This window comes from Pan troglodytes, chromosome 8 (genome assembly GCF_028858775.2).
Source record: "Pan troglodytes isolate AG18354 chromosome 8, NHGRI_mPanTro3-v2.0_pri, whole genome shotgun sequence".
Lineage (NCBI taxonomy): Eukaryota > Metazoa > Chordata > Mammalia > Primates > Hominidae > Pan > Pan troglodytes.
In genome coordinates this window covers 38,668,385-38,694,750 of record NC_072406.2, presented here as the reverse complement: position 1 = coordinate 38,694,750, position 26,366 = coordinate 38,668,385, and the positions used below count along the sequence as shown (strand labels likewise).

Here is a 26,366-nt window from a genome sequence, read left to right as displayed (position 1 = left end):
TACTCGGGAAGCTGAGGCAGGAGAATAGCTTGAACCCAGGAGGCAGAGGTTGCAGTGAGCTGAGATTGTGCCACTGCACTCCAGCCTGGTGACTAGAGCAAGACTCCATCAAAAAACAAAACAAAACAAAAACAAAAAAACAAACAAAGAAAAAAAAAACATTGAGTATCATGCTCACTTCCTAGGTGACAGGATCACACACACCCCAAACCTCAGCAACATGCAATATACCCAGATAACAAACCGGCACATGTACCCCCAGAATGGAAAATAACAGTTTTTTAAGGCTAATTTTGTAACCATTTAAACATTGAAAACAAAATATAATGGATAAGTTAATGTTGCTATGCTTATTTTACAACCTAATTATCACAATTAGAATTTAAATTTCCTACAAGTGACTCCAATTCAACTGTTACCCAGGGAAAAATGCCATTTTACAAGGCAGTAAACTCTAGCAGAAAGAAAAAAAGCCAGCGTTGAAACAGTTTTTCCTTTTCACACAGGTCCTGGGTCAGATTTTTAGCTGCATAAAACCTTAATAGTTTTCATCTACATGTGGTCATTCACCTAATGGTTACAGCTTTGCCTTGTTCAGGGACAGGACCATGTCTCTTCCTGAAAGCTGAGCTGTGCTGGTGAGCAAAGTGCTGAGGGGATCTGGCCTTACTCACTCCACAACCCCCTCAGCCCCCAGAACTCTCTGGAAGTAGGCTGTGATCCAATACAGAGCCACATCATCCTGGGAATATTACCAGGATCTAGTCTAGGGTTGTAGTGGAAAGGGTCCAAGGATGTTAAGGCTGAGATCAGACAAGGATGCTCTGGGAAGCCAGATTCTGCATGTTAGCACGGCAAGCCACAAATCTTGCAGCTTTCTCCCCTGAAAACCACAGTGGCCCTTTGGGTTCTCTCCTTTGAAGATAGATCCGCACCTGTCAGGCACAATGTGGCTCTGTTGAAGGTTAATGCTGAGAGCCCTAACCCCATCGTCCTTCAGAGACAAAGCAGAAGCTGCCTCTGATCATCTGAGCTGGCAGGTGCTTCCTCAAGGAGCCCTGTGGAAAGTCACCATTCCTACACCTGGTCCCATTGTGTCCTGTGGCTCTCAGCAGTAAATGACTTTGTCTAAGATTACATTCAAAAAAGAGTTAAATTCCTGAGTGAGGAAAATTCAAAGCCCCCTCAAGTATTGCTCTTGTCAAGAATTGGTATCGTGGGCTGAAAGGCCACATTCTGCAACAAGAGATTAAGGGACTCACAGGGACAGGCAGTGCTGGAGGCCCTGCGAGAGGCTGGGGGCCTGAGGGAGTTGGTGCCACTTCACTGCAGGATGTTAGAGCCAGTTGTGTGAGAGGAGAGCTCACAGCCTGCCAGGACTCCATGTGGCAGGAGGGGCTGGTACAGATGTGTGGAGAACTCAGAGACCATCTGGGCAGTGCAGATGGGTTTAATTCTTCCTTGATCTTCTGCCATTTGTGAGCCAACCTGTTGTTCCAAGATTCTTTGTGATGTCCTCTGTACTTGCCCGGTTGGCCATCCTTGCTACTTTGATAGAGGTGTTGGATCTTCTCTCTGCCATCCTCTTAGGATCTTGTTTTTTTCCAAAGTGGTCACAGAAATTTGAACTTCAGTAGCTAACTGTGGCTGAACTGTTAATATAAGTGAACTTAAAAATGTGACTTTCTTATCACTCTGGGGGATCTTCAAGCTCATCCCTGGAGAAGTCTAAGAAAGGCACAGAACCATCAGGAGAGAAGGCCAAAATGTCACGTCCATCAGGTTCCAGGTACTATCCATGATAGCATTACCCAAAAGCTTATGCGTAACAATCAGACGTCGTTTTAAAAGGCCAGCCAGTCAGAGAGGGAACTGTCTTTGGTGTCAATGCACACAGCCTTGGAGGCAATGGTGCCCCCAATCTACTGCTTCCTTTTGAAGAGACGTCTGCAGGCTGAATTTCACAGTTACTGTCTTTTGTGTCCCCACAAAATCCATGTTGGTTTTCTAGTAACCCCCCTAGATGACCTGCACAGTTATCATGGTGTGAGCAGATGTGAGGTGGTCTCCATCATCTATCAAGCTGCACCTGAGCTCCTAGGTTGTTCCTCTGCGTTCATCAAAGGCTTGGTTTTCACCAGCATCTTTACACAGTTTTACTTATTTATTTGCTGCATTAAAAAACTACACCCAAACCCAATGGCATGAATCATTAGTGATATATCTCTTCTTACGATTTTGTAGGTCCACCACATAGCTCTTCTGTTTCATGTGATGTTGGCTGGAGCATTGGGATGTCTGGAAGTTTCCAAGTGTCCTCACTAGCCTGGCTAAATGCTGGTTGGGAGCTCAACTGGGGCTTGGCTGATAAGGCCTTTGATTCTCTTCTAGTGGATCTTGGCATGTGGCTGATAGGGCTTCCTCTCATCATGGCAGCAAGGAGTGAGAAGCTTAAAGGGCAGGAGGAGTTGGCTGTTGCTCAATGTTGTATATGTTTTGACTTCTTTCCATTCCCATTGGGCCTAAACTTTGGAAACTCAAAAGCTAAAAGCTAAAACTAGATTAGCTTACACTTTTTTTTTTTTTTTTTTTTTTTTTGCTGGTGGTGGTTAGGGAGATGATGAGGCCCAGAGAAAAAGGAAGTATCTGTTTAAAGAAATTAGCTGACATTTCACAAAAGAACATCCCATTATGCTTATTTTAACACTACATAAGTTTTGCATAATATCTTGTTTCATTGCAATGCAGATTTTTCACCCTTGGTCTAAGACTCTTAGCTTTCTGTAATTACATCTGCCATTTAACACACACAGCAGGACTGAAGGATGTCTCTGCAATAATTAATTCTGAAATCTGTTGATTTAGGTAAAACTGAACACTTTTTTAAAATAACAAGAATAGTATATTGCATTTTTATGAAAGCATTTGGTCTATCAATCTGGCAGGCAGAATAATGACCTCCCCCAAGATGTCCATATGCTAATCCCCAGAACCTGTGCATATGTTATTTTACTTGGCAAATGGGACTTTGTGGAGGTGATTAAAGTTAAGGACCTTGGGATGGGAAGATGATCCTGGATTACCTGTGTGTGCCCAATGTAATCAAAGGTGTTCTCTTAAGTGGGGAACCTTTCCTTGGATATGCTCAGAGAAACAGATAAATCTGTGGAAGTAGGTCAGGGAGATGCTCCGTTCCTGGCATTGAGAAGAGGCTACAAGCCAAGGAATAAAGGAGGCTTCTAGAAGCTAGAAAATGCAAGGAAACCTATTTACCCCTAGAGTCTCCAGAAAGGAAGATAGCCCTGCAGACACCTAGATTTTAATCCAATGAGACCCACATCAGACTTGTGGCCTACAGAACCACAAGGTAATGCATTTGTTTTGTTTTCAGCCACAAACTTTTTACAATCTCCTATCAGTTTGCTCAATGCTACTGATGATTGTTTCTACGAGGAAGCTTTCTAAAAAAACAAACAAAAAAACTTTCTTTTTTTGTACTTTTGCATTGCTTAGATTCCTCAAAAAAGTGTGCACTTTTTTTTTTTTTTTAAAACAATGATTTTCTGAGGAGAAGGAGGAGAAAGAGAGGCATAAGGAGAGGAAAAAGAAGAAAGCAAGGCAAAGGCAGAGGTGAAGGAAATACAGAAGATTCTGGGACACATTTCTGCTCAGATTTTATGTCCCATTGGACACTTCTTGGCCAAAACAAAGCTAGCCTCATGCAGAAGAAGCTGAATGTCAGGCAGAACCAGCTGGTGGCTTCTCTGTCCCTTCATATGCTCATGTGTGGCTGCCACATGAATCCTGAGGAATCTGCCTCACTCAAAGGGAGTGTTGGCATGGGGGAGTGTCGATATATATTTTTTGGATTAAAAAAACTATGCTGAATTTTAAAAATTGCTTTTGATGTCATGAATTCTCAATAGCCTCTGATGTGTGTTTCTGAAGCTCATTTCACGGGGATTGCATTTTCTCTCCTTGACTTATTTCTGATGAGACCAGGATGTCTTGCAGCTTTTGCCTGGCTTTTCCTGAGCACTGGGGCCTTGCCATCAGCTTCTTGGCATTCGTCTGTGTTGTCCTCACAGCAGCCTGAGTGATCCTTTCCAACACGTCTTGTCACAGTTTTCCTTGCTCAGGGCAATCTGTGGCTTCCCGCCTTGCTCTGAGTAATGCCAAAGTCCTTTCTGTCATCTGCAAGGCCCATCATGAGCTGGTCCCTGTCCCCTCTCTGACTCACCTCCATTCCTTTCCCACCTGCTTCTGCTGCCACAACCAGGCTGGCCTCCTTGCTTTCCATCATCACTTGAAGAAAGTGCCCCCTCAGGGCATGACACCTGCTTTACCACTGCCTGCAGGGCTCTGTTCTCAACAGCTCTGGGGTCTGTTCACTCATTCTTTTAGAAATCTGCTCAAACGCCTCTTTTCAGAAAGGTCTCCTTGTCACTCTACCTAAATGATCCCTCTATCTCCTATGACTTGCTTTTTTTCCTTTAAAGAAATTATCATCAACTGTCATACTTCATATATGGAATATATAATGTCATACTATATTCATATAATGCCTATATATGGACTTATACGTGTATATAGACACAAATATAGACATTATGTAAAGTCTGATATAATGTATTCATACAAGAAAAATAACTATATATAGTATAAACAAAATATATACTATACATATATACATATTATATATGCTGTATATATACACTCTATATAATATATACTATGTTATATATGCTGTATATATAGTATGCATACAACATATATACTGTATATACTATATATAGTATATATAATATATATAGTATAGTATATATAGCATACTACATTATAATATAGTATTATCTTATAGCATTCTATGTAGTATATATAGTATTCTATATATAGTATTATAGTATTCTATACTATATTATATATAATTTACTGTATTAACATAATATACTATATATCATACTAATGTACTATACTAGTACCTATAATATACTATATGTAATATATAAATATAATACTATAAAACAGTATTATATTTGTTATGTTATACTATTAATATAGTATTAATATAGTATATACACTACATGTAATATAGAGTATATATAGCATATACTATATAGTATATATTATATAGCCTATATATACTATATATAGTAAATATATAGTATATGTATATGTATATATTGTCTATATAGTATATACTATATAGAATGCCATACTACACATATATAACCTTTAGTGTATATGATGTCATATTACATATATAATAAACAAACATACATGCACATGTATAAGTGGATGTGCATTTATTTGTTGATGAATTGTTTCTAACAGTAAGAATTTAAGTTCCATGATGGGAGGGACTTTTTTTTACTCTGAATCTTTATTGCACATCCTAAGTTTTGGTAATATTTGGTGAATGAAATATGTTGTAATGAATGTATAAATGACAGTTAAACTTAATATTTTTCCAGTTAAACTGCATGTATGCATCTGTGTATTCCTATGTGTCCATAAAAAGCAATGTTTTGAAATACGAGGACCAGAAGACGCCTGCCTTAGAAAAACCTAAGGATTTTGTTTAAAATGCCTATTTCGGGGCAGAGACACTGAGTCTGAATGCCTGCAGATGGGTTCTAAAATCTGCTTTGATAGCAAAGTCCTCATGAGATGCTCTCACCAAAGCGTGAGATCCAGTGGTCTGTGAAGTCCTATGAAAGAATGGATCCAAGAGAAATGCAGATTACTATATTCCCTCCAAGACTTCACTTCCCTGTTTTGATGGAGAGATAGCATGTCACCTAGAATAATGCAGGAAAAAATCACTAGAACCAAATGATACCATGCAAACAAAACACATCAGTGGTGATGTATTGTGATTATGATCAGCCCTTCTTTACACAAATTTTAAGAGACTCCAAGTCTCCTGGGTTTACACAACCAGTGTTATAATTGGACAGCCGGGCTCTTTGTCATTTCCCAGGCTCTCAAAATTAGATAATTTTAAAAACATCCACAGCAGCAGAAACCACAGCAATAAAACTAATGGCAATTTTCTTTCCTTCTGAGAAGAGTTCCCTGTCTTTGGGTCTTCTGTTTAACCCTATGTGGGGTTTTATCTAACAAGCATGCAAGACCTGGAGATCTTGCATGAACCTAACAACAGAGACACCCAGACTCTAGGTGAGCCCAGTGATGATGAAGCAATCCTCAGGGGAGTCTGGAACTTGGGCCTGGATGTTCAAGTCACCCATGCTTCAGAGTAATTGATAATTATTTTTACCTATTCTTTCATTCCAAAATATTTACCAGTGGTATATGGGGTTATTATAACAATATACATTATCATCATCATTGCTAACTTTTTTGGACATTTACTATGTATCTGGTTCTGTTGCCATTTATGTTGTTAACTCATTTAAACATCACTGCAACTCACTGAGGCAGGTACTGTTGTTATCACCCCCCATTTATAGAAGAAGAACACACAGCATAGAAAGCTACTACATAGATGCTGAAGTAATAAATCACATTGAGTCAAGGCACTTACATAATGGGAAAAAACCCCACAATTTCCATAGAAGAAAATAGAAGAAAATCATTTCAAGTTATTTTGGGACCAAGGACAAAAAGGGTTCAGACAGGGGAATTACGGAGAGATGAACATTTAAGCTGGATATTAAAATTTTATAGGAATTATAGACTCAGAAATGATGTGTGGAGAAAAAAGTGGGCTGTAAGGAGGAGGCGGAAGGCATCCCAGGCAGAAAAATCCTCAACAGTGTATCCATGCAAAAATGAGCATCTGGACCCTTGAGTGGGACGCACCAGTGCCCACCAGGATTTGGGGTTTCAAGGGTATTACACTTTGCTGGACTTGAGGCCTTGCCTTGAACTCTTGAGTTTCTCTGTTCACCAGTGGGATCGATTGGTTAGTCCCGATTCCCAAATTAGCCCGGACATTGACCACAAAGCATAGGAACAAGATTTTAGTAAAAGTTTTTAAATACCATATGTTATACAGTAAATTAATTCAGGAGTGGGGTCCATACCTCTGCTCCTGGGTAGAACAGGATTTGAAGCTCTACCTTCTGGGCGATGTCTTCAAGTCTCCTGTTACCCGGAGAAAGAGAGCAGCAGAGCTCAGAAACCCAGCGCGGCAGGGCTGCAGATCGAAATGCCTCCTCTTCCGACAGTATTTTCACGCACCCTCAAGATTAAGAATCCCTGCTTTTTTTTTTTTTTTTTTTTTTTTTTTTTTTTTTTTTTTTTTGCTAATTGCACTGTTTCTTTTCTCTCTTGGTTTCATTTTTGATCCGAAACAAACAAACATTGGATCTTGTGAGAACCAGCTAAGTTGCTGCTCTGTCCTTTGGGTTGAGAAAGCTGGGGAGAAATTCACTGAAGACTAATTTAAATCATTTCCCACTTTAGACCCTCACTGAAGAGTATTAGAAACATCTAGGTTGAGAAAGATTTGTATCCTTTCATCATAAAGAATAGCTTCTTCACTTTATACTTGCTAGGAAAAAAATTTCTCTGGAATGCAAATAACAGAATCCTACATAGAAATAGGATTAAAGAGTGAGACAGGGTAGGGTGGGGTGGGCTACAGGGTGGAAATGTGTGTGTTAGGAGAGAGAAAGGAGGGGGATAAAATATTATCCATAAAGTTGGGCTCTCCATCTGGGGCTAATGAAGAAGAAATTTGCCTACCTTCATTGTGTAGGATTTGAAGTCCTGGTACCAAAAGGCAAAGCATCTTTGTGGGGTGTGTTCCATATCATTAACCCTGGTCATGCATGGCATTTTTCCTGGAGATAATTTCCTCTCCTAGTCTATCAATGTCAAAAATGAAATATTTAGAGTCTGTAGCTGTTCTACAAGAAAGCTACATGAAACATTGTAGCTTCTTAATTTAAATGACTGATCACCCTCAATCACGTAATTCAGGCCCCACATGGGGAGAGGGTGGCTAACTACACAGCCTTTGTTAACTATGTAATTCCTGATTTCCTTTCTTCCTACTTTCTTCTTTCTTTATGCAATGTAAGCTATAAGTACCTGGGGTAATATTAAGGTTTTACTGGGAGTACAAAATAAGGGTATGTGGACATGCAAAAGCCAAGCTCAACCATATGTAAACAAAGTCATCCTAAGTTATATTTGATAAAAGCGTGGATATAGACTATGAATGCCAAAGTTCAGAGACCAGGACAAAGCTAAGGAAGGGGATGGCCTTTAGGGGGTGCTCAAGATGGGAGGTTGGTTGAGACAAGGCTTGTGACAGGGCATCGACAACAGTCTGGGGGAGGATGCAGGGGCCTTCCAGCAGGGAGGCAGCCAACCACATCAAGGTGCATCCCCACAGGTCAGTGCGCATCCCGCAGATTCATGCCATTGTGTGCACTTGGTTTTCCAGTATGCTTTCACTTCCAACAGCCAGCACCTGTACCTCTTTGAGTCCTGTGCCTGGGCCAGTGCCGACTTGGGTGAAGGTTGCCAGAGTCTGCTTTCTGCACACATGGGTGACTCTTATCCAGTGGCTCTCTGTGCTGGAGTATAAGTACTCCAGTTCTCTTACCCCTAATGGGACAGTTTGATGTGGGAACTGCTCTACCTCCAAAGCTCTCCTGTGAGGTTGAGCCAAACTCACCTTCCTGGAGACTTCACCTGGTAATTCAGCCTTGCTTACCTCACTTCCCATTCCTGTTTCACTTCCCCACTCAACTACCAGTTTTTCCTGGTAATACATTCTGAAAAATCACTTTCACGTGAATCCTTGTCTCAGAGTACATGTGCTTCTAGGGAACCCAACCAGAATGCTTGGCAGGCATGTTCCAGTCAAGACAGGTGAGCCAGATTACTACAGCTCAGTGATATTAGCCTTGCAGATCATTTTTTCTCCTCCACACCCACACTTTCATTCCATGATCACCAAACAGCTTCCAACTATAAACCCTCTTTTCATGTGGCTTTTATACAAAGAGAGAAGGCAGAAAGAACATTTCTAGCTCACCTTGGCAGTTTTATTTCACAGTGTCCATTTGGAGCTCTGGATTATGTATTAGTCTCTCAAGTGCCATCAATGCAACTCTGGCCCCAAGAGTCAGACCACGCCTGGGAAATTGACAAGTCATATTTTAAAACCTGCAAAAGCTGAGATATTTTAGAACCACATCAGGTGTCACCTTGAGAGAACTTGTTTGGAAACCACTTAGCTTTCCTTGGTAGTTTCTCTATTAGGTTGCTCTTTAGTCACCAGAAGCTGCAGTGTTGGAATCTCCTGGCCAGGTAGAGTTGAAAACGTGAATAGTAAATGTTTCCCTCATCTCCTTGAGAGGGGTCCTCTCCCTTATTGCTGTCATTTTAATGTTTGTCCACAACTCATGCTGAAATTTAATTCTTATTGTAGGAGTATAAAGAGGTAAGACCCTTTAGAGGAGGTTAGGCCATAGGGCTCTGCCTTCATGGGTGGAACTGGTGCCTTATAAAAGGGCAAGTTCCACCCTATCTTGCCTTCTTGCCTTCCACCATGTGAGGATGCAGCACAGACGCTTGCACTTGCACCAGATGCTGGCACTTTGGTCTTGAACTTTCCAGCCTCCAGAACTGTGAGCCAATACATTTCTCTTTGTAATAAATTACCCAGTCTCAGCATTCTGTTAGAGCAGCACAAAATGAGCTTGGGCACCTGTTCTGAAAAGTGGGCAACTTATTCAGTCAGAATTTTTAGAGATAGACCCAAACACTGGGGTCAAGTTTCTTGGCTTGTGTGTTTTGTTTGTTTGTTTCTTTGTACCCTTTGCCTTCTCAGTTCAAGTGATCCTGGTGCCTCAGCCTCATGAGTAGCTGGGATTACAGACATGCGCCACTCTACACCTGGCTAATTTTTTGTATTTTCAGTAAAGACAGGGTTTCACCTTGTTGGCCAGGCTGGCCTCGAACTTCTGGTCTGAAGTGATCCTCCCACATCAGCCTCCCAAAGCGCTAGGATTACAGGCATGAGCTGCTGCACCCAGCTTTTTGTTTGCTTTTTGAGACAAGGTCCTGCTCTGTGACTCAAGCTAGAGTGACAGTGATGTGTTCTCTGCTCACTGCAATCTCCACCCACTGGGGTCAAGCAATCCTCCCACCTCAGCCTCCCGGTAGCTGGGAAAGTTCCTTGGCTTATTGTGCAATTCATAGAATCTCTTACTTACATTCTGTGAGCTCTAACCGTTGTGTATTAAGAAGAGAAACACAAGTCTATTCTTGCGGATGCATTGAAAGTATGAAGTAAAAACACAAACACAGAAATCTGGGGCACTCTTGTCTTTGTCTCTCCACAACAGGCAGAATCCCAATCTAATCTTTTGCTTCTGTGCAAAATTAGTATATGGGAAGTTTTTTTTTTTTTTTTAAAGAAGGCTTAAATTTTGATTAATAAGTTCCCTCTAAGATCTTTAAAGTGATTGATTATAATGATTAAAAAGTGCTTATAAGTAGAGTCACACCCTATGAACACAAAATAACCATATTACTATATTTTCCCAGATATACTTTGCTTCACAAGAATCTTAGTTGAGTGGAAGGTACTATAAGTTTCATTTAGTTTTTCTATTTCTGTACAGAAGTGCCAAATTCCTGTGCAGCATTTAATTCCCTGCTTTCCTCTTAAACATCCGTTACAAACTGGTGCTCAGGTGAGGTCATTCGCATGACTGAGAATGTGAGATCATCAGCTGTCAACTGTCAGTATAGAGAGACCAGCACTGAAGGAGGAAGCTGTTCTCAGCTATCGTGCTGAGCAAGGTCTCACCCTTTCTGACAAAGGTTTGAAATTTTGCTTTCTCGGCCTCTGCTTTTTGAGCTACAGAATTCATGAACAGGCAGCCGGCTTCCCCTTGCACTTCTGGGCTGGAACCACTGAGGGATGCTGCTGTATCGAGTTCCACCATGGAGATACAAAACTGAAAGTTGGGAAAAATCAATGGCGATGAGATCACTCCCCTCTGTGTGTCTTTCCATTTCAGGGGACTGTTTTTCAGTGAAAACTCCAGACACTGACAACCATCATTCACAGCCTGCCTCTTTCAGAGCCAGGGCAGAGGCCAGGGCAGGTGAGAGAAATACTTTTCATTCTGCAAGGCTGCCTGTGCTGTGGAAAGAGATGCCAGAAATAGACCTGGGAAAAAGAGGAGAATGGGGACTTAGCAGATGCTTGGAGCCGTTTCTCTTGATAAATATATCTGTCCACTTCCCACTCTTGTCCGTGTCGCTGAAGGCCATTAGCACTCTATTTCTGTCTCTGCGGAGGCTCCGGGCCTGGCCCACCCTACCTCCCCTCCTGGAAGATGACCTCAAGAGGGCAGCACTCCTGGGATGAGGGTCTGACATCATGAATTATTTTTATCCCAGTGGATTGCAATATCATAACAGCACGTATCTTGTGCCAGAAAGTGGCCCCACTGCTGATAAAGAAGGTACATTATTTCAAAGGTAAACTCCTTGATCTCAAAATGCCTCCCAAGGTATGCTATTTAAAGCCGTTGCAAAACGAGTAACAAAAATAGACACATCTTGAGTGTGGCCTGGAGAACAATGTAATATCTTCTCCAGTTTCCTAATCACCACAAGAAGGCCTTATGAAAAGACAGTCATATGTCTAGATAAGGTAGGCAGCCATTTGGCTAGATTAGAATTGAGGGCCAAGAAAGGTGTCCTATCACTCCAGATCTATGCAAAGCTATCCTCTCTGCTTTCCTTACTCTAAAAAATTCTCTTACTGTGGATTCCTTTGGGTTCCATTGTGCTCTAAGAGGGGAAGCTGAATAACGCATGAAGCTGCAGCAACACCTAAGCATGATCCCTAACTGGAGAGCTGTGGATTTTAACGCAGTAAAAGGAAGAGAGTTCAAGGACAATGTGCACTAGAGGATCCAGCAAGAGGCCACTCAACAACTGGCAATATTTGGAGAAGGTTGGTGTAAGACCAGAAAATACCTGGAGCATCAAGCGGGCACAAAAGACAAACTTCAGGCAACAGAGCTTCATTAAGCTGTACCTTGTGAAATTCCCAGTTTGGTTGGCCAGAATTGGTCAAAAACCAGCTCTGGAGTCAAGCAATCCTGAAGATAAGTTGGACCTGCCAGTAGTGGTGAGTGGCCCTCCTGCAATCCAGGACTGCCAGCTCTGGAACTCTTAGAATATAGTGCCTGTATTTATCAGCCCTCTCAGGCATCTGGGTGTCATCTTACATCCTTTAAACTCAGTGGGTTTTGGTGTCAATTATTCTTAGCCTCTTTTCTCTTTAACACACCTAACAGATGACACTTCCATGCAAGGCACCTTCATCAGTAATGTGGCCACAGTGTTGGCAGTTACACAACTAAAAGAGGTGAGAGTCTAGGCACATTTCCTGAGCTGCTCTAATTCCATCTTTCTTGTCAGGTTACCCTGTGGTGTGGAGAGAGAAACCATTTAAGAACATCTGGTATATGAAAGAGGCTTCAGGAACAAGGTTTTATTGGGAAAATTTATCAGCCTCTCTACTACAGATCAATAAAAACTGACATTAAAATCTAATTGGGTTGGGCTTAATCTGAAGGTCTCTGTGAGACAGAATCGTGGGTCTTGTCATTTGCATGGAGATTCGCTCAAATAGATGATGGTACAAAAGAAACACCCCTGGCCAGGCGCAGTGGTTCGTGCCTATAATCCCAGCAGTTTGGAAGGCCAAGGCCGGCAGGTGGTTTGGGCCCAGGAGTTCAAGACCAGCTTGGACAACATAAGGAGACCTCATCTCTACTAAAAATTAAAAAAAAAAAATTAGCTGGGCATGGTAGCATGTGCCTGTGGTCCCAGCTACTTGGGAATCCCAGCTACATGGGAACTTGAGCCCAAGAGATTGAGGCTGCAGTGAGCCCTGATCGCACCACTGCACTCCAGCCTGGGTGACAGGGTGAGACTCTCTGTCTCAAACAAAAATCAAACAAAAGAAACACTCCAAGAAAAGAGCCAACTCTGGTTTATGACTCTGTACCCTTAGGTTGAATGCCAAGTTCATGGGAATCATCCGAGAAGCCGGGACAAGAGCTGCTGTTGATGGGAGGCTGTGAATTGTGCTTTTAGTGACTCACTAAGCATAGAACACTGACACTCAGGGCACACTGGGTGCTGCAATTTCCAGAAGGGAAAGGAAATAAAAAGGGTTCACCTTCTATGTCTCAATTTTATCTCTTATTAACAGGAACAGCTGGATAGAGTACACAGATATGCTGCTGTGTGAGTCCCTGTGGAAGGGTACCTCCTGGGGATCACCAGCAGGAAAAGTCCCTCAAACACAGAAAGCTTGGAGGGGACTGATCCGACAGAGTCAAAGACACTTAGGCTGTTTCATGTTCAAACATTAGAGAATTTTTATAAAATCATATAGCAGAATTTAAGAATTTCTTAGAAAATAGATGGGATAGACACCAAACACCAAAATCCGATCACATTTATTATGACTTTTTCATGCTTATTTCTCTCCTCTTTTCACTTACCAGTGAATAGCCACATAATTATTCCTACTAAACCAATCCATAAGCCTTCCTGGGATTCAGCCCAGGGTTTTTAGCTCTAGGAAGGCTTCCTTTCAATTCTGACAAAGTGGTCATTCCTCTTGGTGTTTTCATCGCTATTCAAATACACAGTATTGAAAACACAGATTGATATCCTGCCAGCCTCTCATTTGATCACCGCAAGGTGAACAGATTTATGAGCTGTGACTATAAGATAATGAGGACGCTTTTTATAAACTCTCTCTTAGAGTGATACCAACAGGGGCACCAACTATATTTTGAATAATAACCTCATCTTGAGAATAAATGTACAGGCTCCCACAGAGTCTATCTTGAAGGAAAAATTCATTTGTTTGCTTAAGTTGTGGTCTGTATACTCATATGTCAATTTTATTTCTCTAAATTTACAAATTTCTGGACCTTGATGAGCATAGATATCTTTGGGGAAATGAATACTACATATTGCATTTGAAAGACTTTGTAAGTTAGAGTTCAACTTCTCTTTGCAGAAAGTTTCTCATGTAATTAAATACAGCGCATGAGGATTTTAGCCCTCTACACTAACTATAGTAGCTAAAACTAGAGTGTTAGAAATGATACTTCTACGAGGCTCTTAAATGCAGGTACAACATTCAGAGTTTAGGAGCTGTCTTTGGAGCCGGGCACCCCTAGATTGGAGTGGAGCCATTCACCAGCATTGGCAGGACCAACCAGAGTTTAGGATTGCTTGTCTCCAGAGTTGATGATTTTTACCATTTCCGGCTTCCAAAAAATGGCATTTCATATGATTCAACTTAATTTTAAGCTTCACTGCCTTAGGCTTGTGCCTGTAATTATAACCATGAACCAATATTTAATTTTTGTTGGCAGGTTACTGTAGTTAGTGTAGTACTACAGAACAGAAGACATATCCATGATTTAAAAGTTCAGGAGCACACTGCATGTTTTTGAGTCATTAGTAAATGTCATAAAGTACAAATATCAAAGCTCAGGTCCAAAGTAACTTACATGTTCTGTAAAGGTCTGAGCAATGTGGATACATGACAATTTCCCTACCATAAAAAAACCCAAGAATTTTTCCCTCTGACCCCTCCTCCACACAGTGTTAAACTGGAGGCTGATGTTCATTTGACAATGAGCATGAAAGTGAAATGATGACTCCCAGATATAATTACAGAGAGTTACACACGACATGGTAAATGCCTTTCAAAACCATTTGGTCTGCAGAAATTCTATTTGGCTTACAGTGAGACGTCAATCCCATCAATTTTTATCTGTTGTTTATTTAAGTCTTCTTTACCCCACAAATTTTGTTTTGTTGAGTCATCTCCCAAAGCTGAGTGGAAATCAACTACCACCCAGGGAAAATATACTCAGATATCTCATGAATTTGCTTTGTTATACAAGCATCTTAAGGACAAACAGAAAGGAGAAGTCAATTGCAACTGGGCTCAGATTGAGTAATTGGTTTTAATTTTATTTTATGCTCCAAGGAAACAACTTCATTTAAAAAACATGAGATCTTTTAGATTGTGTGGTACACTTTAATTTACTTCTAGTGAGATGATCATTTTTTTCCCAAATTAAAAAGACAACTTTTTACTTTTGTTATTGATCTCTGTACATGTGAATTGACTGGGTAACAAAGATAATTTTGAATCTCAAAATTTAATGCTTTCCAAACTTTTATTTTATTTATTTATTTATTTATTTATTTATTTATTTATTTATTTGAGACAGGCTCTTGTGCAGTGACATGATCATAGCTCTCTGTAGTCTTGAACTCCTGGGCTCAAGCTATCCTCCCACCTAAGCCTCCCAAGTAGCTAAGACCAAAGGCATGAACCACCATGCCTGGCTAGGTTTTTATTTTTATTTTTATTTTTAATAGAGATGGTTATTAGACCATCTCTATTAAAGAGATGGTCTCTCTATGTTGCCCAGGCTGGTCTTGAGTTCCTGGGCTCAAGCAATTCACCTGTCTCAGCCTCCCAAAGTGCTGGATTATAGGCGTGAACCACTGTGCCAGCCACTCACCAAACTTTCTTAATGCACTGGATAAATTCTTTAATAGATCACAGCATAATGTATACTTGGGATGAAATAATTATCAATGAGACCATTAACATTTCAAACAGTATTCTTGATAAAAGCACTTTTGGGGGCCTCTTTTTTTGGTCAGATTGATTATATGAAGATTGCTTTTATTGAAGATGTGGTTGGCAGAGGGATCGTGCAAAAACCAAGACAAATGGTAATGTCATTTTCTTCTTCACTTTTGCTGAAATTGTTAGCATTGTCATGGATGTATACATTTTTAGCAAAAATCTTTTCAAGTCAATTGTTTCTTTTGTAATGATCTATAATTGGATAAATATAATCCATAAATTCATTTCATTCCGCATGAATGCACATTGCAATGCATCACCGTGCACTGAAAGATCACTGGGGCAGGGACCACCATCAGCTCCTACTTGTGAGATTCCCTTTCCTACTTTATAGGAAATTCCTGGAAATCCCTAGAAGATATCTAAATCATAGACTAATGAAGGCCCCAGCATCAGCTACTATTTTAAATACTATAAAATAAATTTTCTATTTTCTGATAAAGAAAGCTGATAGAAGTAGAATACCAACATTTCTTCCTAAACTCAAATGAACGGTCCTATTAGATGACCAGCTCTCAAATGGTGATACCATGAGCCAATGGCATCAGAATTATTAGCAATAATTATTTTAAATGTAGATTTCCAGGATCTACTCTGGATGCATTTTTTTTCAAGTCTTTTAGTGAGCAATCCAACGAGTAATCGTCAAATAATAATAATACATACCGATCATATATTGTTTGACAGACACTTTTCTAAAGCTTTATGTGTATTAACTAATTTTTTTTCTTTTCTGGGGACAGGGTTGCCCAGGCTGGAGTGTAATGGTGCCATCAGGGCTCACTGTAGCCTCAACCTGCAGGGCTCAGGTAATTCTCTGGCCCCAGCCTTCTGAGTAGCTGGAACTAAAGGCGCATGCCACCATACCCGGCTAATTTTTGTATTTTTGTTGTTGTTGTAGAGATGGTGTTTCACCACGTTGCCCAAGCTGATCTTGAAGTCCTGGGCTCAAGTGATTTGCTCCCCTTGGCCTCCCAAAGTGTTGGAATTACAGGTGTAGGCCACCATGCCCAGCCTTGTATTAACTAATTTAATGTTTAGATCAACATTATGAGATATATACTGTTATTATGCCAGTTTCACAAGTGGAGAAATTGAGGCACAGAGAGGTTAAGTAACTTGTCCAAGGCTACATGCTATGAACTGGCTGTGAAGTTAATTTTCGTATTAACTTAACCAGGTCATGCAGTGCCCAGATTAAACCTTATTTCTGGGTGTGTCTGTGGGGGTGCTCCAGATGAGATTAGCAGTAGCATCAGTGGACTCAGTAAAGCAGATGGCTCTGCCCAAGGCAGGTGGGTGCCATCCAGTCCACTGAGGGCCCAAAGAGCACAAAAGGCAGAGGGAGGAATAACTTGCCCCCTTTTATTTCTGCCTCACTATCTGAGCTGAGACATCTCATTCCACCTTTCCTGCCCTTTGACTGGGCTTAGCAGCAGTGGCTTCCCTGGCGCTTTGAACTGGGACTTAATTACACCACTGACTCTCCTGGATCTCCAGCTTGCAGATGGCAGATCATGGGATTCTAGGGCTCCATAATCATGCAGGCTGATTCCTCCTCATAAATCTCTCTCTCTATTAAACCGAATTACAGTTTTTGCCCTTAAAAGTAAAGGCAAAAATTGCAATTACTTTTGTACCAACCTAATATACATACATGCATGCACACATAGATAAATAGATGTGTGGGTAAGGCCTGTTAGTTCTGTTCTTTTAGAAAACTCCAACTAATACACTAGCAGAATGGGTTCAAAACACTCTTAGATAAGTGAGTTCTCTAGATGATTCTTATGTGCACATTAGGTTTAAAACCACTGATTTACACTGTATTCTGAATGCCTTAAAACTGATACATAGGCCAGGTGCAGTGGCTTACACCTGTAATCCTAGAACTTTGGGACGCAAAGGCAGGTGGATCGCTTGAGTTCAAGAGTTTGAGACCAGCCTGGGCAACATGGAGAGACCCCATTACTACAAAAATAAAAAAATTAGCCCAGCATGGTGGTGTGCATCTGTAATCCCAGCTACTCAAGAGGCTAAGGCGGGAGAATAGCTTGAACCCAGGAGGTGGAGGTTGCAGTGAGACGAGGTTGCACCACTGCACTCCGGCCTGGGTGACAGAGAGAGATTGTCTCTCAAAAATAAATAAATAAAATAAGATAAAAATAAATAAAAATTGAAAATAAAATAAAATAAAATTGAATATATATAAAGAACATTCTTGATTTCTTGTTTCTGGGTCAAATTATTTGTAAGACCACAATAATATATAATTATTAAACTGAATACAGATTAGTCCCTATGTTCCATGAAAGAGAAAACAAAATATGCCAAAAGTACATGCAGTGTTTGATATATTCATTTAGTTAATATATACATAATGTCAATAGGTATGATCATAATTGCAGTTTTGGGTTTTTTTCCCATATAAGTTCTTTAACATAAAAGAGGTCACACTGCTGTCTGAACCCACGTGTCATTTATTAGCAAGATGAATTGAGAACAAATGCTTCTCGAGCAACGTCCCTGGATCGCAGAAACAGAAGGAAGGAAGCAACCCCGTTTTGGGATGTTCTGTGCAGGTGGGGTCTATTTTTAGTCTCTCCAGCTATATGTGTCAGGTGGGAGCGTAGAAGGCAGTAGAATCGCTTAGCAGTGCATAAAGGCAAAGTGCCCCATTAAAACTGGGGCAGCAATTAAAGCACAAAGCTGTTGTCCCAAGGCTCCCAACTCAGCCAGGCTCTCTGTTTGGGTCTCACCTGAAGGTATGTCAGGGCTGGGTGCATGGGTGAGATACAGTCACTGATGTAGCTGCTCCCATGTAACCAAACATCTCGGTTAGTAGCTCTAAAGTGCTACAGCATCAGCACAGAAGCATGTTAAGAATACAAACCCTTAGGACCCACTTTCAGAAATTCTGTTCAATGGAATCAGCATTTTAGCAAGGATTCCAGGTGATCCCAGTGCAGGTGGAATGATCACTACTCATTGAGAAACACTGGTAGAGAAAAGGGTTGTTTATCACTAGAATGGATACAATTTGAACAGAAGATATAATTTTTATTTATTTTTTTACTTTTATTTTTGAAACAGAGTCTCACTCGGTCACCCAGGCTGGAGTGCAGTGGCGTGATGTGATCTCAGCTCACTGCAACCTCTGCCTTCTGGGTTCAAGCGATTCTTGTGTCTCAGCCTTCCAAGTAGCTGGGATTACAGGTGCACACCACCACGCCCAGCTAATTTTTCTATTTTTAGTAGAGTTGGGGTTTCACATGTTGGCCAGGCTGGTCTCGAACTCCTGACCTCAAGCGATCCTCCTGCTTCGGCCTTCCAATGTGCTGGGATTACAGGTGCACACCACTACACTCGGCTAATTTTTGTATTTTTTGTAGAGATGTGGTTTCATCATATTGGCCAGTCTGGTCTTGAACTCCTGACCTCAAGTGATCCACCTGCCTCAGCCTCCCAAAGTGCTGGGGTTACAGACGTGAGCCACTGCACCTGGCCAGATATAATTTTTAATCATGGAAAATCGGTTACCTAGAACAGCACAGAGATGGAGTACAAAAACTGGAGGAAATAAATAACTGGGCGTGGTGACAGTATAGTCCTAGGTATTTGGGAGGCTGAGGTGGGAGGATCCCTTGAGATCAGGAATTTGAGGCTACAGTGAGCTATTGGGGAACCTGCCCCAATAGTCATGTAGGTTCTTTTCTATTTTCCCTAAGCATCGGCCGGTTTGAGAAATAAAGGGACAGAGTACAAAAGAGAGAAATTTTAAAGCTGGGCGTCTGGGGGAGACATCACATGTTGGTAGGTTCCGTGATGCCCCACAAGCTGTAAAACCAGCAAGTTTTTATTAGGGAGTTTCAAAAGGGGAGGGACTATATGAATAGGGTGTGGGTCACAGACATCAAGTGCTTCACAAGGTAATAGAATATCACAAGGCCAATGGAGGCAAGTCGAGACCACAGGACCACAGGACTGAGGCGAAATTAAAATTGCTAATGAAGTTTCGGGCACCATTGTCATTGATAACATCTTATCAAGAGACAGGGTATTGAGAGCAACCGGTCTGACCAAAATTTATTAGGCGGGAATTTCCCCTTCCTAATAAACCTGGGAGTGCTATGGGAGACTGGGGTCTATTTCACCCCAACAGTCTACAGACCATAAAAAACGACCACACCCAGGGGGGCCATTTATAGACCTATACCCCCAGGTGCATATTCTCTTTCCCAGGGATGTTCCCAGCTGAGAAAAAGAATTCAGTGATATTTCTCCCATTTGCTTTTGAAAGAAGAGAAATATGGCTCTGTTCCGCCCAGTTCACCGGCAGTCAGAGTTTAAGGTTATCTCTCTTGTTCCCTGAACATTGCTGTTATCCTGTTCTTTTTTCAAGGTGCCCAGATTTCATATTTGTTCAAACACACATGCTGTACAATTTGTGCAGTTAACGCAATTATCCCATGGTCCTGAGGCAACATACATCTTCCTCAGCTGATAGGATTAAGAGATTAAAGTAAAGACAGGCATAGGAAATCACAAGGGTATAGATTGGGGAAGTGATAAGTGTCCATGAAATCTTTACAATTTATGTTTAGAAAGTGCAGTAAAGACAGGCATAAGAAATTATAAAAGTATTAATTTGGGGAACTAATAAATGTCCATAAAATCTTCACAATCCATGTTCTTCTGCCATGGCTTCAGCCAGTCCCTCTGTTTGGGGTCCCTGATTTCCCGCAACAGTGAGCTATGACTGTACCACTGCACTCCAGCCTGGGCAACAGAGCAAGATTCTGTCTCTGAAAAAAAAAAAATAGACGGAAAGAGAAGAAAACAAAGACTGAGGAAAACAGTAACTGCAGGGAGAGGAATAAGGTTCTTATTTTCTGCCTCTTTTCTTCAGCTGGAATCACAGAAGTGAATGAGTACAGACATTTGATATTACCCCGGTAGTGTGGATGCCTTTTGATGGCTAAAGAAAGTGGCCAGGCTGTTTCAGTATCCTTGAGGGTGTCACTTTAGGGCCATGTCTTGATCACTATGCAGGGCCACATGGAGGTTGCACTTGGAAACAGCAGGAACAACCAGGGGTCTTGGGAGGCTGACTTTGTAGTAGTAAGAGGGTGGGGTGCCCTTGGTTCTTGCATGAGGATGTGATCAGCCTGCAAATAACTCCATTAACTGGCAGAGAAGGGAAACCTGCTACTCAGGGATAAGCAAGAACTTATCCCTCGTCCTGGTCTTCTCTATAAGGAGTGTTGTTTGGATGGAGGACCTTATTTAGCGGGGCAGAGTAGGGAGAGGAACTTGCAGTTAGGCCATTAGAGGCCTTTTCACCTTCAGATGTCAGCAGAACACATCAAACTTGTTTCAGGCCTTTCACCAGAGGCCAGCTGCCTATTTGTTCATGTTCTACGAGCAAGGCTTGGGAGACAGATAGGATGCTGGTCCTTTCTGTTCAAAGTCCTGGTTAGGTGCCTCCATTTTTACAAAATGTCCTATTATCAGATGTCATCACCTTTAAAGGCTATACTTTCACACATTTCTCACCCATACCTCCATTCCGAAGGAAAGTAATCTTGGCCTGTCAGCAGCTCAGATTTTCATCAAAAGTCTCCAAAGAAAGATCTGACATTTATGTAAAATTGAAAAATATGATTCAGCCAGAAATACTAGAATTTACCCCTGGATAAAACTGGAGCTAAGAGACCTGCAGAGTGAAACGACATTGTTTTGCCATCCTACACACTTGTAGTTTGGCAACAGGTCTCAGCTGACTTTCAGGGATACTAGAAGGAAAAAGCTCTCCACACTTTGTTGCTCTGCTTGTGGAAATCAGTGGTTAAGAATGTCATCTACTGTGTCACTCAGTGCTCTATTTTAAATTTCATGTAAGAAATTTATTTCAAGCTTAAGTGTAAGGAAAAGATGTTCCTTTTGTTGATAAACTGGCATAACCTTTCTACAGATGCACTAAGACATTTGGAGATCTGTTCCAATCTTTCTTTATATGTATTGATTGATTATTTATTTATTTATTTTTAGAGACAGGGTCTTGCTTTGTCACCCAGAATGGAGTACAGCGTTGTGAACATAGCTCACTGCAGCCTTGAACTCCTGGGCTCAAGCTATCCGCCTACCTCAGCCTCCCTAGTAGCTGGGACTACAGGCATGTGCCACCACACTTGGATAATTTTTAATTTTTGTTTGTAGAGACAGAGTCTTGCTTTGTTACCCAGGATGTCTTGAACCTCTGGGCTAAAGCTATCCTCCCACTTCAGCCTCCCAAGGTGTTGGAATTATTGGCATGAGGCTGTCCTTGTCCCAATCATTAACCTGACCCTATCTTTCTCTTTGTTGATAGTTTCCCTAACTCTGATTTTTTAAATGTATATAACTATGAATATTGTGTAATATTGCCTCAAATCTTTTGTGAAATTAGGTAGGTAGGTAGATAGGTAGATAGATGGAGACAGTAATTTTTTTTAATTAAGGAAGATGGATTACTTCCCCTTAGCATTTGTTCTGTTTATTATTTTCCTGCAAGCTGTGCATATTTAGACACCTATAATGCTACACTGTTCTTCATTGCAGTATTTCTCTGCCTGTTAACTTTATTTACATGTGTATTTTTTTACTGTTCAGCATTAAATGACTGCTGCATTGTTTTAATCTTGGGTTTAGTGATGACCATGAGCAAGAGCTCCCGTTCTTTGGTAAAAGATGTGAAAATATTTCACAAATGAGAAGGCACTGTGCACATTTTTTCACCAGGGGAATTTACAGCAGTGCTCAACCTTGGTTGAACTCAAATTTCAAGCCTGGTGTTACGAGCAATAGCAGAGCTGTTCCCTGTCTGTGCATAATGTTTCATGACCTTGGTGTACATCTTCCTGAGACTCAACTTTGAACTGAAGTTTTTCTGGGGAGGATGCCCTCCAAATGATGGCTTTCATAGTGCACTAACTGCCCCTTTTCCTTAGAGTTTATCTATTGGTAATGTCACAAAGGATACATACTAAGTTTGGGGGAGGGTGTAAAGAGAGGGAGACATATTAATTTTAAGATTTTTAAAATCCTCTCCACTAACTCCTGCATGACAGCTCTCAAACAGAACATATTCGCTTGGGTATTCATCCCAACACACGCCCCATCTGTTGTCATGTCTCTAGGGCTGGATTAGAAATATTGCATGATTAAATAAACAAATGAATTGCTTTAGAGCCGGAGCCCCATGTTAAACCCTCTTTATTTTATTTTATTCTTTTTTGGATTTTGACTGGATGACAACTGCAGTTTGTTGCCTTTTTTATGTTGTTTCCTTTAGGCTGCTACTGTGAGATTTAAACTAATTGAGGTTTATACCAATACAGTTTACAATACTCTAATAAATCAGATGTTTACAAGCCAAATGAAGTTTTAAACCTTGGTAACTTAGAAATAGGTATTTAAAAACGGCAAGTAGATCCATAATGGAGATGAAGGAGGCAAAGTACCCCAAAGATCAGATAATGTTCACAGTATATAGTTTTTATGAGGATTAAATAAGATAAATAGTACAAAGCACATAGAACACTTTCTGGTACATAATAATATGAAGGTGAAATAAATGATAGCATAGTAGGCTGTCTTAGCTGAGCACAAACTGATATTCAGTTTGTTATTGGTGAAACAAGTGGATTTCGAGTGTAGGTACCACAGTTGAGTTCTACTGGAAATTTCTATAGTGAAATATTTAGTAAATTAATTGCACATTAAAGTAAAGCTAAAGGCTGCAACTTGGAAATCAGTGACAATGCCAGGTAGTCAATGGACAGCAAGGATGTCTGAAGTGGACCATAGTGTGGAAGAATGCTTAAAAACACAAGCCTGCAAGGAAAATCAGCAGCTCTGGGCTTGGAGAAAATTTTTTAAAGCATAGACCTTTCTCCAAGGAGGAAGTAGTCTAATAAGAGAAGACAGATGATGGACAAACAAAAACTTGGATGCAATAAAGAATAAATGTAAGAGGTTCCACACTAGAAGGTGGGGAAGTAATTAGTGGGTAAGTTTGATTAGGGGAATTTCAAAATCATGGACCTTTCGCGGAATTCTTTCTTGCTTTCAACTGTGTTGACCCATGCGTATAAGAAAAAGAGAATAGCCTTCTGAGTATGTTGTTTTAGACCTTGTATATCTTAACATGCTAACGGGCACAGCTGAGCTCCAAATGTATTTGCCTTAGTCAAAAAAATATAGCTTTCACTGTGGTGTTTCCTGGGCAACTGTGTTCTGTTTTGATCTTTCCTTGACCCAAATTTATAGTCATTGAGTTTTAGAGCTTTATTGAACCTGAAGGTAAGCTTGTCTGATATCCCTATTTGGTTAAGAGAAAAACTTTTGGATAAAGTAGATTTGGATGAAAATCACTGGTTCATTGCTCAGAAACCTTAGACAAGTCAATTAAGTTCTTTTAGCCTTGACTGTACAACTAAATTAAAAAAATAAAATTACATTACTAGGTGCAGTCATTCTCATAAATGGATATTATTACTATTCTTTTTAGGGCCCAGGCACACCAAGTGATTTTTTTCAAGGCCACACAGCTAGTTGTGGAATTCAGAGTCATATGAAGATTCTCAGACAGGCACTATTACCACTACATAATATTAGTTTTTGGATCCCCAAAAAGATTCTTTCATTTCTCAAAAAAAAAAAAAAAAAAAAAAAAGGAAAAAGTAATCTCTCTTCTGGCTTTCATGCTATCTGAAATTTTTTTCTAAGCTCAATTGATGATTATTATTCTTGGACGTGTACTTCGGGAAAATCTACTTCAGAAGAAAAGCTACACTTTTGTGACAGAACAGAATAAAAAGTGTACTAGTACCTTGTAGGTGTACATTGTGAACTACTCAATATTCCAAAGAAACGAGAACAGTGAGAGAACGAGAGAGCAAGATGAGTGTGTGTATGTGTGTGTGCATTTCCCCAATTTCTTGGGCTCCAACTCTGTGCTCAGACACTCTACTAGGTATTTACAAATGTTATCTAATTTAATCTTTACCATACTCTGAAAGATAGATACTGTATGGTTACAAAAACCTGAGGCTCAGAGAAGTTAAGTAATTCACCAAAGCCACAAAGCTTGAAAATGACAAAACCAAGACTTAAATCTGGTCTGTCTGTGCCCCAAACTTATAGTAATAATGAATGAATTACATTGCATTCCTCTATTGCGTATCTGAAATGAATACTAAATGGAAATTGGACTGGGGAAAGTCTCATTAATAGACCTATTGAACATGCAACTTTACATAAAGGAATAATGAAAACCACCAAGCAAGAATCAGATTTACTGACTATTTGTACACGTAATAACTTATTTAAACAAAGACAAATAACAATAACTTATTTATTTTTCTTTAAATAATGTGTCTATTTGGACAAAAATGTATTAAATGGATCCTCCCACTTTGAGCATCCCCTCTTACTTGTCTGATTAGCAGAGCTGACTGCTGTGCTAGATCTGAACACAAAGTTGAGTACTGAGAAGGGAGAATTAAATGAGGAGAATGCTAGCTGTCCACCAAAATTCATCTCCCCTTCTTATATGTTAATGTAGCAATATCATGGCTATCCAATGAGATTATATGTTCTAGCCTACCTTGTAGTAGGTATGGCCACGTGACTACATTCTCACTAACAAAGGGTGAGCTTGGGACTTAATCCATGTGGATGTTCTCTTCTCCGATTTATTTTACCCCTTACAACTGGCTGTTCTGGAAGAGAAAGAAAAAGTGGCAGAACAACAAACATATGAAAAAAGGCTCAACTTCACTGATTAGAGAAATGCAAATCAAAATCACAATGAGATACCATCTCACACGAGTCAGAATGGCAGTTATTAAAAAGTCAAGAAACAACAGATGCTGACGAGGTTGCAGAGAAATAGGAATGCTTTTATACTGCTGGTGGGAGTATAAATTATTTCAATCATTGTGGAAGACAGTGTGGCCATTCCCCAAAGATTTAGGACCAGAAATACCATTTGACCCAGCAATCCCATTACTGTGTATATACACAAAGTAATATAAATCACTCTATTGTAAAGATACATGCACAGGTTTGTTCATTGCAGCACTATTCACAATAGCAAAGACATGGAATCAACCCAAATGCCCATTAATGATAGTCTGGATAAAGAAAATGTGGTACATATATACCATGGAATTCTATGCAGTCATAAAAAAGGAATGAAATCATGTCCTTTGCAGGGACATGGATGGAGCTGGAAGCCATTACCCTCAGCAAACTAACACAAGAACAGAAAACCAAACACCACATGTTCTCACTTCTACGTGGGAAGTGAATCATGAGAACACATGGACGCAGGGAGGGGAACAACACACGGTAGGGCCTGTCAGGGATGAGGGTGAAGGAGAGCATTAGGAAAAATAGCAAATGCTTGCTGGGCTTAATACCTAGGTGATAGGTTGATAGGTGCAGCAAACCACCATGGCACACGTTTACCTATGTAACAAACCTGCACATCCTGCATTTGTACCGTGAAACTTAAAATTATAAAAAAAAGAGAAAAAGAAACTACATAACTACTACTAAAAAAAGTGGCAGCAATCCACCTTTGACCATGTAGGGATTGTATCTAAGG

At 40.5% G+C, this 26,366-nt stretch overlaps 1 long non-coding RNA gene across 3 annotated transcripts in view; it reads right to left on the bottom strand.

Annotated features, from left to right (window-relative positions):
• Positions 1 to 26,366, bottom strand: part of LOC100611687 (uncharacterized) — a 48,280-nt gene that overhangs the window by 6,217 nt on the left and 15,697 nt on the right. Inside the window, exons 1-2 of one of the 3 annotated variants that reach the window (XR_682585.5) lie at positions 9,020 to 11,191; positions 7,717 to 7,838 (exon numbers count right to left, since the gene is read on the bottom strand). The exons of 1 other annotated variant lie outside the window; for it this stretch is intronic. This is a non-coding gene — a long non-coding RNA (uncharacterized LOC100611687). Of the gene's footprint in view, positions 1 to 7,716; positions 7,839 to 9,019; positions 11,192 to 25,361; positions 25,477 to 26,366 lie in introns of those variants that run through there. One more of the 3 variants, XR_008537738.2, reaches the window with a different exon arrangement.